Here is a 14,688-nt window from a genome sequence, read left to right as displayed (position 1 = left end):
AAAAATAAGAGAAATGAAACATTAATTTCAGAAACAATTTTCAAGAAAATATTTAATAGAAAAATAGAATAAATGTATACCAAGTACCAGCCCAAACTTTTAATTTTATTTATTTATTTGGTTGCAGGATCTTAGTTCCCCAACCAGAGATTGAACTCATGCCCCCGGCAGTGAAAGCACAGGCGTCCTAACCACAGGACTGCCAGGGAATTCCCACAAACCTTTTAATATTAGATGTGATAGATATCAAATTACTCTGTGAAATGGTTGTATAAATTTCAGAGTGTTTATTGTCAGTATTTTTTATTGATATGATCACAGGCCAGTGGCAGTTACATGGACTGTACTTTGATTACATTACTTTAGACCTTCCCAAGAACATTAAGTAAATACTTCTCTTCGTAAACAGTCAGGGGTGGAAAGGGTAAATAATAATTTTAATTTGCTATTTGAGAGTTGAGCCAAGAACCTTCAACTCTCCTTCACTTTCCACACACGGGCAGGCCCAGCAGGGTCCTCAGGATGTCTTGGTGGATGGTCACAGGAGTGTCATTCCTTGGGCTTTCCTTACCATTCCTGAAAAAAGGTGTGTGCAAGAAACCTATCTTTCTATCTCTCCTCTACCGCAAGCTCCTTTAAGAATGATCCCAGCTTTGCAGACGCCGTCACCCCGGAACTTCCTGCGCTGCCCAACCATGGTCAACCCTACCGTGTTCTTTGACATCGCCATCAACGGCGAGCCCTTGGGCCGCGTCTCCTTTGAGCTGTTTGCAGACAAAGTTCCAAAGACAGCAGAAAACTTTCGTTCTCTGAGCACTGGGGAGAAAGGCTTTGGTTATAAAGGTTCCTGCTTTCACAGAATAATTCCAGGATTTATGTGCTAGGGTGGTGACTTCACACGCCATAATGGCACTGGTGGCAAGTCCATCTATGGGGAGAAATTTGATGATGAGAATTTCCTCCTGAAGCATACGGGTCCTGGCATCTTTTCCATGGTAAATGCTGGCCCCAACACAAACAGTTCCCAGTTTTTCATCTGCACTGCCAAGACTGAGTGCTTGGATGGCAAGCATGTGGTCTTTGGCAAGGTGAAAGAGGGCATGAATATTGTGGAAGCCATGGAGCGCTTTGGGTCCAGGAATGGCAAGACCAGCAAGAAGATCACCATTGCTGACTGTGGACAAATCTAATAATAAATTTGACTTGTGTTTTATCTTAACCACCAGACCATTCCTTCTGTAGCTCAGGAGAGCACCCCTTCATCCCCATCTGCTTGAAATATCCTATAATCTTTGTGCTCTCATTGCACTTCTTTGGGTTCCATATTTTCCTTATTCCCCTCCAAGTTTAGCTGAATTGCAAAGTTAAGTTTATGGTTATGAAATAAAAACTAAACAACCAAAAAAAAAAAAAAAAAGCAATGATCCCAGCCTGCTCTCTGAATGAGCCAACCAATAAAGCGGCCCACGTAGTTCTTGCTTTTATTATGATTGATTCCTTTTTTTTTTTTTTTTTGCGGTACGCGGGCCTCTCACTGTTGTGGCCTCTCCCGCTGTGGAGCACAGGCTCCGGATGCGCAGGCTCAGCGGCCATGGCTCACGGGCCCAGCCGCTCCGTGGCATGTGGGATCTTCCCGGACCGGGGCACAAACCCGTGTCCCCTGCATCGGCAGGCGGACTCCCAACCACTGCGCCACCAGGGAAGCCCTGATTGATTCTTTTAAGCAGCTTTATTGAGGTGTAATTGATATACAGTGAACTGCACATATTTAAAGCATACAATTTGATGTGTTGACATAGATATACCATATATATATATATATATATATATATATATACATACACACCTGTGAAACCATCTCCACGATCAAGATAGTGAACATATTCATCACCCTAAAGTCTCTTCATGCCCCATTAACATTCTTTCCTCTGCCACTCCTGCCCCCTCCCCTCTCCCAGGCAAACACAGATCTGCTTTCTGTCAGTATTATCTACTTTGCATATAAATAAAACATAAATTTATTTATTTATACTTTTGGCTGCGTTGGGTCTTCATTGCTGCATGCGGGCTTTCTCTAGTTGCGGCGAGCGGGGGCTACTCTTCGTTGTGGTGCGCAGGCTTCTCATTGTGGCAGCTTCTCTTGTTGTGGAGCACAGGCTCTAGGCACGTGGGCTTCAGTAGTTGTGGTGTGCAGCTTCAGGAGTTGTGGCTCACAGGCTCTAGAGCACAGGCTCAGTAGTTGTGGCGCACGGGCTTAGTTGCTCTGCATGTGGGATCTTCCTGGACTAGGGCTCGAACCCGTGTCGCCTGCATTGGCAGGTGGATTCTTAACCAGTGTGCCACCAGGGAAGTCCCTACTTTGCATTTTTAAGAGTTTTATATAAATGAAACCATACTGTATGTACTCATTTTTGTCTAGCTTCTTTGAATTATTTTGAATATATATATTACATAATTATTTTGAGATTCATTCCTGTTGTGTGTATGAACATTTCATTCCTTTTATTGCCAAGTAGTATCCCATTGTGTGGATAGAGCATGGTTTGTTTATCCACTCACCTGTTGAAAGATATTTGGTTGGTTCCAGTGGTGTATGTCAGTTGTATCTCAATAAAACTGGAAGAAAAAAATTATTTTTTTTCTTATTATTGTGTTGAGGTCTTTAAAAAAAATTAATTAATTAATTAACTAGGTTGCATCAGGGCTTAGTTGCAGCAGGCGGGCTCCTTTGTTGTGGCATGTGAACTCTTAGTTGCGGCATGCATGTGGGATCTAGTTCCCTGACCAGGGATCGAACAGGCCCCCTGCATTGGGAGCGTGGAGTTGTATCCACTGTGCCACCAGGGAGGTACCTACTGAGGTCTTAATATAGTCTAATGCAAGTCCTTTCTCAGATATATGCTTTGCAAGTTTTTCTCTCAGTCAGCACCTGCTCTAGTCACAAAGTCTCCCCTCTGTGTATGTGTTTTTCCTAATCTTATAAGGACACTAGTCATGTTGAATTTGGGGTCACCCTAATGACTTCAGTTAACCTTGATTACATCTTTAAAGACCCTATCTCCAAGTACAGTCCCATTCTGAGGTACTGAGAGTTAGGAATTCAATATATGAATTTTGGAGGGATACAATTTATCCCATAACAGCCACCTAACTGAAAGGCGAAACTATTCAGAATTCAGAAGGACTATATTTCTAATCCATTCAACACTGGTAACTCAATGGAAGATTCTTCAAGTGAATCTCAAGTAATGATGTCATATTATTTGTGGCACATGAATTCTCTCTAGTAGTTCACATTACATGACATTGGCCATATCTACCTCACCAATGGGTGAGCTTTCCCAGAAAAAAAATCTCTTTGTGAATCGTGAGTCATTCTCTCCTTTTGTTAGCTTCTGAGCTCTGAAAGAAGTGAAGCAACACCTTTCCCGGTATAAAATAGAGATAATAACAGTATTTGCCTTATAAGGTTATGGTGAGGAGGCAAACAGATAATTCACATAAAGCCCTTAGTAAGGGCTTAAAATGTTAGCTATTGTATTTATTCATCAAATACAGGCTGAATTCTGGCTTCACACTAAGCGCTGTGCACAGTGTTGCCGCAGAGTTGAAGATAAATCAGGCATGGATACAGCATCAAGTAAATGATTAATCTATTTGTAGTATTAATAACTACCAGTTATTGAGGGCCTTCTGAGGGTCAACTTCTATGCTGGTGCCTTATATTGATTATTTCATTTACTCTTCAAAAATATCTTGCAAAAGAGGTCTTACTTGTTCCATTTTATAGATGAGGAAACTGAAACTCCTTGGGGTAACTCAAGCCCTATAAATCAGCTATGTAGTCATGGACGTGAGCTTTACACCAGGCCTGTCTGATGCCTAAGTTCTGCTCCTTTCCCTGTGAGCTTGTGGTCACAGAAGAGACACTGCATATGTATCAAGAAATATACCGCGGGGAAAAAGTGTTATGTGCCTTAAGAGAGATATTGATTGTTATAGGCATTCGAACAGGAAGAGAGATTTCCCTTTGGGATTTTAGGGAAAACCTGTAGGAGAGAAATAATTTGGGCCGAATTGGCACGTGTGGAATTGGCAGGGTTGGGGGATGGCAGCGTTCCTGGGTATAAGAACAAAACCATACAACAGGAAATTGTGGTTTTTAAATGAGGAACAAGAGGGTGTTCGGTTTTGACTAGAATTATGTGGAAAACCTCATCAGCTCCAGCTTGAACTATTGCCCCTTTGTTCTCCTTCTAACTCTCCCTCTGTCTCATCCTTCTTTGCACTTGGTCCCCTATATCTTGTCCACATTACTGGGACATGGATGATCTTTCTAAATCTGATCATGTCGTTCCTCTGCATGAAATTCTCCAATGTCTCCCCATCACCAACAGAAGAAATATCTAAACTTTAGAGCCATGATGGCCTGAACACCCAACTAAAACCTGGGAGGAGCTGCCACATTCCCTGACACGGCCCTGGTCTTCACACATGCTGGTTTGCTTTTTCCTTACTTATCCTCCTGGAAAATTCTACTTTCATTCTTTGGTTTCAGCTCTTAAAAAAATGCCTTCCTTGAAACCTTTCCAGATTCACCTCCACCCCCTCCCCCGAAACTTGGCTCATCTTTTTAAGCACCCACTACATTTGGTGTGTGATCATCCAATGATTATTTTATTATGATGATTATGTTACTCAGATATTCTTCCATTTTTTACCTTTTTGAAGGCAAACGCTGCCTTACTCTCTCTTTTGCATTCTCAAGCCTCAATAGGTAGCAAGAGTACAATGAATACTCCTTGAATAAATGAATGAATGAATGCATGAATAAATACCGGGACTATATTAGCAAGGAATATTGAGGTTATATCTTTGGGGATCTAGATGGTAAGTTTAAGTGATTCAGTTCTTTTATTCGTTTTATTTTGTTCTGCACAGGGAGCCAGGGACCATTTTTGAACAAGGGTGATTAATCATGGGTTAGTGTGTACAGCTATAGGAAAGGCCAGAGTCAGGGAGACCAGGAGGCTATTATAGACATGTGGGAATTGGGGTAGTATTAGAAAATATTTCACTTTACCTTTTTTTTTTTTTTTTTTTTTTTTGCGGTACACAGTTCTCTCACTGTTGTGGCCTCTCCCGTTGCGGAGCACAGGCTCCAGACGCGCAGGCTCAGCGGCCACGGCTCACGGGCCCAGCCGCTCCGCAGCATGTGGGATCTTCCCGGACCAGGGCATGAACCCGTGTCCCCTGCATTAGCAGGCGGACTCTCAACCACTGCGCCACCAGGGAAGCCCCACTTTACCTCTTTGACCAAAGAAAATGTTACTGGGAAATGAAGTGAACTTTTCAGTTAGTAAACTTTTTCTCAAAATCCCAGAGCCTAAGTAAGAAATTCTTATCTGCTCCATTACCATGTTCTTCTGCAAAATGAGGTTGCAATGGATGAGTGTTAACTCCTTGTGGCTGATATCAGAGGTTCTCACTTTGTTGTGTTCCTTCAGGGCAGGGACCGCGCATGGAGATCCTTGAACCCCCGGCACCTTGAACAGAACTTGGCAAATGGGTGCTCAATACCTATTTGTTGGAAGAAAAAAAAGCGCCTTCCAGTGTTGTCATGTTCAAGTTAATGGCTCATGTTCTTAAACCCTCTCTGGTCCTCTCCATTCAGACAAAAAAACCTCTTTCTGATGCTTATCCTTTGATAATGTCGTTTCTCCAGCCCCTGCAGGCCTCTTTGTCTCACCAAATCCAAATCGTATTTATATTCTTTAAACCAAGAAAGCTTTTCCCAGCAGAGTTCAACCCCCTATCTTCTGACTGCGCTACTGAAAACCACTCTAATTCAGTGGCCAAGAGTTAAATGAGGCTCTCGAAATGTGCTCACTGGCTGGCTGTGGGTCCCTAGAGGAGGTAAAGTCTTGGTTTTTTTAGTGAATCTAGCCCTAGTTCCCTGGTTCCTATATCTGACTGAATGTCATGATCAGGGAAACTAGTTAAACATCTACATTCCTGATGCAATTCCAATGTCACTGGCTCAGAATTTGAGGTGGCTGGGGGCTGAGGACCACAGGAGGCCCAGGAATCTGAATCTGAAGTGTCCAGGCGATTCTGACATTCAGACGGGTAGTCGAAACCCTTGGTGTAAATCTCTTCCCAGGTAAGCAAAAGGGCCAGGGAAAAGGATATGGTGGCGACTGGGGGAGGGAAAGAAAGACCCACAGTCTAGGTCTGACTCTGCTCTTTAGGGTTATCTATGCATTTTTAATTTTATGTTTATAGTCTATGTTTTCTTTCATGCTTTTCAAGGTTAACAGCTAGACGGAATCTGGAGGCCCTAGGACTTGCTACTACATCTATTACAAGCAGGAATTTCCAAGAAGACTAACAGACCTGAATTCTTTTATCTCGCAATCCTAGAATTGCTAGGAATCTTAAAGGTCATTGAGTGGGACATGTACATTTTGAAGACTGCCTTAGCTATCCAAAGGACAGGCAATGACATCAAGATTAGTGATGCGCATAATTCTGGTGAGCAACCCTAGTCAGGCTTTACCGGAGGCTTCCTGCCCCCAGGCATTGCTAGCCAAGAGAACAGGAGACCCAGAGGAAAGGCTGACGGGGGAGAGACCTGGATGGTTGCCTACAGGAAAATGAAGGGAGATAGGATTGTATAGAAGCGGAGTGGGTGGAACGGTATGGGTAGGAGCAATGGTTCAGTGTCTTCCAACAGAAAGGAATTTATTTACTCACTCCCCAAACGTTTATTAGTAATCTACTTGGAGGCTGATCTGACACTAGCCAGAGCTCCTGCCCTCAAAGGGCTCTCAATCTAGTGGGATAGACAGATACATATCACAATGGAGCGTGATAAGTCCAACAATGGAGGCAGATACTAGGAGTGATGTAAGAATCTGCTAAAATACTACAGCCTACATTCCTCTTTCCTGCTCTTTTTTTTTTTTTTAACAATTTATTTATTTTTGGCTGCGTTGGGTCTTCATTGCTGCGCGTGGGCTTTCTCTAGTTGTGTCAACGGGCTTCTCATTGCAGTGGCTTCTCTTGTTGCGGAGCACGGGCTCTAGGGCACAGGCTCAGTAGTTGTGGCGCACAGGCTTAGTTGCTCCACGGCATGTGGGATCTTCCTGGAGCAGGGCTCAAACCCGTGTCCCCTGCATTGGCAGGTGGATTCTTAACCACTGTGCCACCAGGGAAGCCCATTCCTGCTCCTTTTTAAACCACCAACTTTCTTTTGTGTTTCTTTAAAAACGTAAATATTTTTCTCTAGGAATGATGTGACAAATGAATATACTTCTCCTCATCTACCCCCTTCCTGTAATTACAAAGCTTTTGTTGGGTGCTATGGACCAAAGGTAATTTATTGGTGTGATATAAAATGGCAATTGTGTGGACGTAGATTTTAAGATGTTAGGGATGGGTTGGCTAGAAGCAAAAAATGAAGAAGCAGATTGAAGGTGCCCCAGATTGATATGAAGGCAGGGAGGTGCAGGAAAAGGAAGAGGAATTAAATTGGAGCCTGAGAAAGGAAAAAAAAATTCAAACATAGAAATGGCTGCAATTAGAAAATATCAGGCAGTATAGTTTAAACCTGTATCTTGGAAGATAACCATTCAAAGTGTATTATTTTACTAAGTAGTAAAGGGGGAAATGTATCCTAACCTTTTAATAAAGAACCACATGAATCAGAAGTGCTGCAGGAGATTTCAAGGATACCAGGGAAGATATTACAATAATCTACTGTTAAAATAGTTAGCTTAATTGAAAATTGATAATCAAATTGATATAGTCAGTAGTAAAGTTACCCTGAATGATATCCAGTGCTTAAAATTACTATATTACTATAATTCAGTCAGTTAATGTCAACTTCAAACACAATTTAAATAATAAACTGTTTCAAAGAAAATTGAAACAATGGTGCTAAAGTTCTTCCTGCAATGGAATCCTAAATTGTTTTATGTAGCTTTTCATTTTTAACAACTAGGTTGCATCTGTGTTACACAGATTTAGTTATTAATAGATATAATTTCAGGCCTCTCCACGGAAGTCAGTGTTTCCTTTTTATTTCTGTCTGCTCCTGCTGCAAGACAAGCACCCACTAGGTGTTCAGAAAATATTTGTTTATTGATGAAAACCTTAAGTAGAAATGCATAGACTCAGAGTTCATAATTTTGATCTGTTGTGAAATAGAATAAGCAAAATGTGGATTCCATAGTCTATAGTCATTTAAACCCATAATATTTTTTTCTAAGGATCAGGAAAGTACCTGTACTTTCTGGACAGATTTCTTCCAATAAAATTGAGATCTAAATTCAGTCTGCTTATTCAGAGCTCAGTTCCAATACTTAGATTATTGGAAGGTCGGTCTCAAATTCAGTATTCACTCCAAGTGACTTTCAGCCTGAAGAGCTGAATAATGGCCTCAATTTTTCTACCCCTTTCAGTGTTGCAGGAATCAGTCACCTGGACTCTGCAGTGTGGCCTGGTTGCCATGCGCAGACTTGTGAGCTGGGACTGTTTTGCATACAAAGGAGAGCACCTGTGACGGTACATATTGAAAATTCAATTGCAGGTGTATTTGCAAATTGGATTTTGAGGGGGAAGTTTAAGCAAATCCTTTTGAAAGCGAATCCCTCCAAGGTGTGAGTAATGAAGAAATAAAAGAAAAGTGACAATCAAAAACCTATTAAAGTCTAGTTTCCAGAGAAGACTCTGACTGTCTAATGACATTTATGCTTTCATAGCTAGACATTTAACAGTCTTTTTGTGTCAGTTGCTTCCTTTATAAATGCCACGTGACAGATTTTTCAGTTCTCTCTGTTTCTAAGACCCTAATCCCCACCACTCTTAGATGCTTGAAATGAGCTGGTGACGCTGAGAGATGAGGTTCTCTGTGCCTCTGGATTTCTCTACAGGAACCAATAATGATGCCTCAAGCACCAATATGTGAAATCAATCACTTGTCCAATCCACTCATCCCGTTGATATTTTCCTCTTTATTCAGTCCTCAAAATCTATTATTATGAGAAAAAAACAAACAAAAACTAAACAAACCAGCTGCTTAAAACTTTAGATTTGGGGGGGTAGCAATGGAGTCATGTGTCTAAACTAGAGGAAGAAATTATTCTCACCTGATGATACTTTTCATTTGCATTCTTGTCTGCCTCCCCAATGTTTTGCTTTTATTAAAAAGCCATTGCGCTCCCCCCTTCCAAGATTTTTAGCCTAACTGTTTAATTTTGCACCTGAACTCTATTTGCTACTGCTGCCATCCCCCTCAAAATGGTTGAGAAGGAAGGAGTGGAGATGAGGAATCAGAAGCAATAGAAACCTAGATCTGACATTTTGGTCATATTGTAAGTTGTGATAAGAACAATGGATGATGAGCTTTTCACTGTGACCCTTTCACTCTCTAATTGACATTGGTTATTTGGGAGGGCGGCTGCAGGAATGGCTGGATCAGGAACCAAATCTCTCCCTTTCCCTGCATGGAAAATATAATTCTAATTAGGAAAAGAAGATGGAATTATCAAGTTTTATTACATCGACTGCTTTTTTTTTTAACTTTTTATTTTATATTGGGGTATAGCTGATTATCAATGTTGTGATAGTTTCATGTGCACAGCAAAGTGACTCAGCCGTACATATACATGTATCTATTCTCTCCCAAACTACATCAGCTGCTTTATAAGATAATCTTGGATGGGTTGAGTACGAATGTATTTAAGGTAAAGCAGCATTCACATTTTATTTGATCTCTGTTAGATTCTATGAATTGTGGCCCTGGAACCTGTTAAACATAAATTCCATACAGAGAAATGTTTTCTGAAAGCAAAACTTGATGTTTGCAAAACTTACAGGCTCATGGGTTTCTGATTGGGAGAGTGCACACAGACCCCTCCAAAGTAAATACATACATTCTAAATTTACCTGAGTGCTTTGAGCAGCTCTTAACATCATATGACAAGGAGAACATTTGTTAATCAGAAAAATTACAACCTATTCATACTTATTGTTTGATTATTTCTTTGCTGACCTCTGAGGTCCCATTGTTGATTGAATTAGGTATAGTAACTCATATTTATTTTAGCAACTAGCTATTATGAATGCAAACTCTTCTTATCACCAGATGATTGATAGGCACATTAAGAAGTTGTTCAACAGGTTGCTTGGTTTGAAGAAATGCTTGAATCCTGATAGGTCACATTTTTTTTTTTTTTTTTTAATCAGGGAGGAGTGGGAATTAGCACAGATAAGCCCATGGTAACAATTTTATTTTCAAAGTGGAATGTTCTTATTTTAAAAAATTTAATTCTTTTAAGCAGTAGATGCCGTCAGTCCCTTTTATAGATTTAAATGTATGAGATGTTGGTAGGCTGAAAACATTCAGAAATAAATGGTTTTTCTAGTGTTTGGCTGGAGAAGGTGTGCTATGAGGAAAATTGTCAAGTGATGAATTGTCAAGCGGTGGTGAAGTATCTGTTGATACTAATCATCTGACTTATTTTCCTTTTTTTTAAAAAAGGATTATTCTTTGTTTTGTTTAGTCATTGCATAAAGGCTTCATTTTGTAGAGACTTTCAGGCACTTAAAATAAGGGAGGATCACAAATGCCTAACATTTTGTGCTGTTGGTAAAGTATTGTTTTGATTCTCCTTTAAACGGAAACATAAGCACAACGCAGTCAGGTCAATTGCTCTTGGCTATCTGATAGGTAGTAATGAGGTTCAAGTTTGTAGGTATTCATCTTTAATCTAGTCTTTCTTTGGTGAACAGTATGATTTCTCAATCATACTGGCTGTCATTTTGTCTCCTTATAATATCTCTTCCTGAGGACACAGGCACTGTGCTGGTAAGCACCAGAGAAAGGCCTAAGTATGAGCATAATGGGTGAGTCAAAATAAAAGGCTGAATACTTCTTCTTGAATGGAAGATGAACGATGTTGCTAGAAAATTCTGTTGTGTGATGCCTCAACTTCGAAAAAGTGACCTAAATTTCTAATGGTGGATATAGAATTAGTTGGATTACTGTACCATTTTATACCAATTTTATGGGGGCAGATACTAGGAAATACAATGCTATGTACAATTATATGAAGGGCAATTTTGAAATAAAAAATTACCAAAGGAATATGAAGATTGGTGACATGGAGTTTCTGAAGTGGAAACTGGCCTGGTGTCATCTGCAGGATTTGCTGGCTCTCAGATGGGGGTCTCTGGTCTAGGATACTGTGAGCATTTTATCTATTGGCATATTCAGGGGTGATGTGGAGAGTGGCAAAACAGCAGAGTGTCTCATTATTAAACAAATCACAGGTTCAAATCTCCCTCTCCCTCTTCCACGCGTTTCCTTGGAGACACCGTTCCTTGTCAATTTCCTGAATCGCATTAATATTAAACTATGACTTTGAATCAGGAAGAATGTGAGGTATCTGAAGAGTAGTATTTATATCTTCCATGTGACATTTGCATCACATTGATAAATGTTGAAAACCTTCTTGAGAACACTGAAGAAATAAGGAAATAGAGTTCAAAATAAAGTATAGAACTTGTTAGACTAGTTTCTGTTTAAAACTTGGTGGATTATACCTCTTTGTTTTAAACCATTAGAACAGCAATGATTAAATATCAGATTCCTTAAAGAGTCGCTCGCTCCCTTTGGAAAGTTTTGATTAAAGCCATGTATTTATTAAAGTGTTCTACCCACACATCTTTCCTTCAAGATGTTTTTCCCACGTCTGCTGTTTTATTACATGATGGTTATTGAAAGGTTAGATGTCATTTACTTTCCCAAGGTTTATTTTTATATCATAAATCGTACTTTAAAAAATTTTTAATACATCATGAGAAGCAGCGTGGGGTGTTCAAACTGGATGTCAGGAGACCTGGGTTCTACTCTCCATGTGACTTTGGATAAGTCAACAAATTTAGACATGTCTCAGTCTCTCTGGCTGCATAATGGGGATAATAATATTTCCCTTCTACCTCTTTCACAGGTTTTTTTTTTTCCCCTTGGATTAATTAGTTAATGTTTGCAAGCCACTCTGAGCTCCTTTGATAAAATACAAAGCACCATTATTTATGACAATAATAATAGTGTCTTGGACCTGCAGGCTTCCTTTCATCCGAGGATCCCAAAGTACTTTACCTCTGGGATTGTAACTTTACAGAGGGTTACTGTGTGGTGGCTGACTCTCCTTGAAGAAACAGATGGTAACAAGCCGTCTGGGTTTTCACTAGAGAGTAATTAAGTCTCCCACCAACTCCTGCGTCATTTGCATAAACTTCCCAAGACAGAAAAGCAGCTCCCAAAGAGAGCGGAGTCTGACTCTTCATCCCTTGTCACTATTTTTTTTTTTTGCGGTACGCAGGCCTCTCACTGTTGTGGCCTCTCCCGTTCCGGAGCACAGGCTCCGGACGCGCAGGCTCAGCAGCCATGGCTCATGGGCCCAGCCGCTCCGCGGCATGTGGGATCTTCCCGGACCGGGGCATGAACCCGTGTCCCCTGCATCGGCAGGTGGACTTTCAACCACTGCGCCACCAGGGAAGCCCCCTTGTCACTATTTATAAACAAGTCACAGGGGATTTGGAATTTGGAATCTCAACTCCTACATCTATACTTTGAGAATTTGGTAAAGCATGGGAATATTTAGACAGCAGGTAAGTTCCGTTCAACGAAAATATAAATGTAGTAAGTGTGGGTTACCTGAAGGTCTTTCAGGTTGTGTGTAACAATTACGGACGAGTCCTGTGATCCCTCCTTGGCAGTCTGGTTAGGCTAACTTCAGTTAGTTGGCACAGATGAATGAGGTCCTAACTCTTTTGCATGTCTGGGGTTATTAAGAAGAAGTGTACGATGTGGTCCCTGCCCTCAAGTTGTTACAACCTGTTTGCGAAGATGAAACTAAGAAGCAGGAAACAATTAGCGGACCATGGAAGACAGCATATAATTAAAGGCTAAATTGTGTTGAGCAGACCACAGGAAGTAGAGAGAAGGGAGCCATCAATATGGACCGGTGTAGTTCAGGGAAGATTTACCAAGAGGTGAATTTAAAGGAGCATGTTTTCCCAAGAACCAGTATCACAGAAGCAGTGTATGTAATGTGTGTATGGACGGCAGGTGCCTGTGTTAGGAGACAGGGCAGATGGAGGACACTCTTCACTTTTCCCAGGGAACCCAGGGCTTTGGTGGCAAGCAGCGGGGAGGGAAGCTCCCAGGGTACGGGGAACTTTCAAAGGCAGGCAGAGGAGTTTGGACGTAATTTAGTTCACCTAAAAAAAAAAAGAAAGACTTCGGAACACAGGGAACTGATAAAAGCAGTACTTTAGAATAATTTTTTGGCAACAGCCTTCAGGAATCACTGGAGCAGGAAAGAGACTTAAAGCTGGGAGGCTAGCTGGAATCAAATATAGTAATGGGGTGGGCATTATTTAGAAAGAATTAATTAAAAATAGAGCTTTTAATGAGAGCCTAGCATGTGCTGGGAATGCATCTCATTCTCACAAAAACCCAAGGTGATACTAATATTAACTCGTGGTAGCACTGATTTCCTGATATGGAAATTGTGGCTGAGAGGGGCTAGGGAACTTGCCCAGAGTCACAGACTTAGAATGTGCTGGAGCCAAGGTTTGAACCCAGTATGAATCCTAAATCGCTATTTAGGCTTAGGAGATTAAAATGGGAGAGGTAGGCATTTTGATGAAAGAATAGCTGTCCAGTCTAGATAGGAAAATGCTGGGTTAAACAAAGTTAAAACAGGTCATTTCCCCCACCCCCTTTATTCCTGCAGGACATCTTAGAACCTCTATTGTGCTGCTTACTGCACATTGTGAATCTGCGGGAGAATTTAGTCTAAGGAGCATGTCCCCACCCTGGCACAGTGCAGAAAACACTTGGAAAATGCTGGCTTGGAATCTTCCTTCATAGCCACGGCAAGCTCCAGGACCTGGAAGGCTAGGGAGCCGTCAAGATGTGAGTGTTGGGGATTGCAGTCACTAACAGAGACAGCCACAAGTTAGGATCTGGGTTAAGAAAAGCAGGAAGTAAGAAGAGGGGCAGACCCAGAGGCCAGCATCAGGATGCCCAACTAGGTTTAGGGACCTGGGAATTCAAAGCGGGAAGGTTCAGATCACAGGCAAATTAGTTATAAGGGGAACCGCACATTGGGAGGTCAATGCCCACTGTGCCTGAGGCTATATCCTCCCTTGCTTCACCAGGTCACACTCTGGCAGTCTAACCTGTCTCCACTTCGCAGTCTCTGGGCAGCTGGCACTCTTGGTGTGGGGTTGAAGAGAGGTAAATAGGTTTTCCTGGTGGGAAAAGATGTTCAGTCGCCGGCAGGAGAGGATTTGGTTGCTATCTTGGAAGCTGAGGATTATAAAATTTGACTTTGACTCCAGATGAAACTAAGAATAACTCTAATGAGAAAAGATGGTTCTTGGCAAAGAGGAATCTTGCTGATCATTTCTGAGGTGTTGAAAGGGGAAAAGTTAAAACAAAACTACAGCTGAGTTTGAAACCCCAAGAAACCTTAAAACATTAGCTGACTTTAAAATTCTATTGCAAACGATCAGAGCGTTAGCCATTATTTCTAAAGCTTGCAATTTGACTTAGGAATATACTGATTACATTTTGATACATTTGGCAGCCAAAGTAGAGCAGGAAAT

General features: G+C 41.2%; 1 pseudogene; it reads left to right on the top strand.

The window, feature by feature from the left end:
* Positions 1 to 626: 626 nt before the first annotated feature.
* LOC113625476 (peptidyl-prolyl cis-trans isomerase A pseudogene) lies at positions 627 to 1,395 on the top strand (annotated as a pseudogene).
* Positions 1,396 to 14,688: the final 13,293 nt, after the last annotated feature.

Source organism: Aethalodelphis obliquidens, unplaced genomic scaffold (assembly GCF_003676395.1).
Source record: "Aethalodelphis obliquidens isolate GAN/ISIS:26980383/991018 unplaced genomic scaffold, ASM367639v1 scaffold15, whole genome shotgun sequence".
In the NCBI taxonomy this organism is placed as follows: Eukaryota; Metazoa; Chordata; class Mammalia; order Artiodactyla; family Delphinidae; genus Aethalodelphis; species Aethalodelphis obliquidens.
Note: the sequence above shows the minus strand (reverse complement) of the source record. Positions and strands in the feature narration are given on the sequence as shown.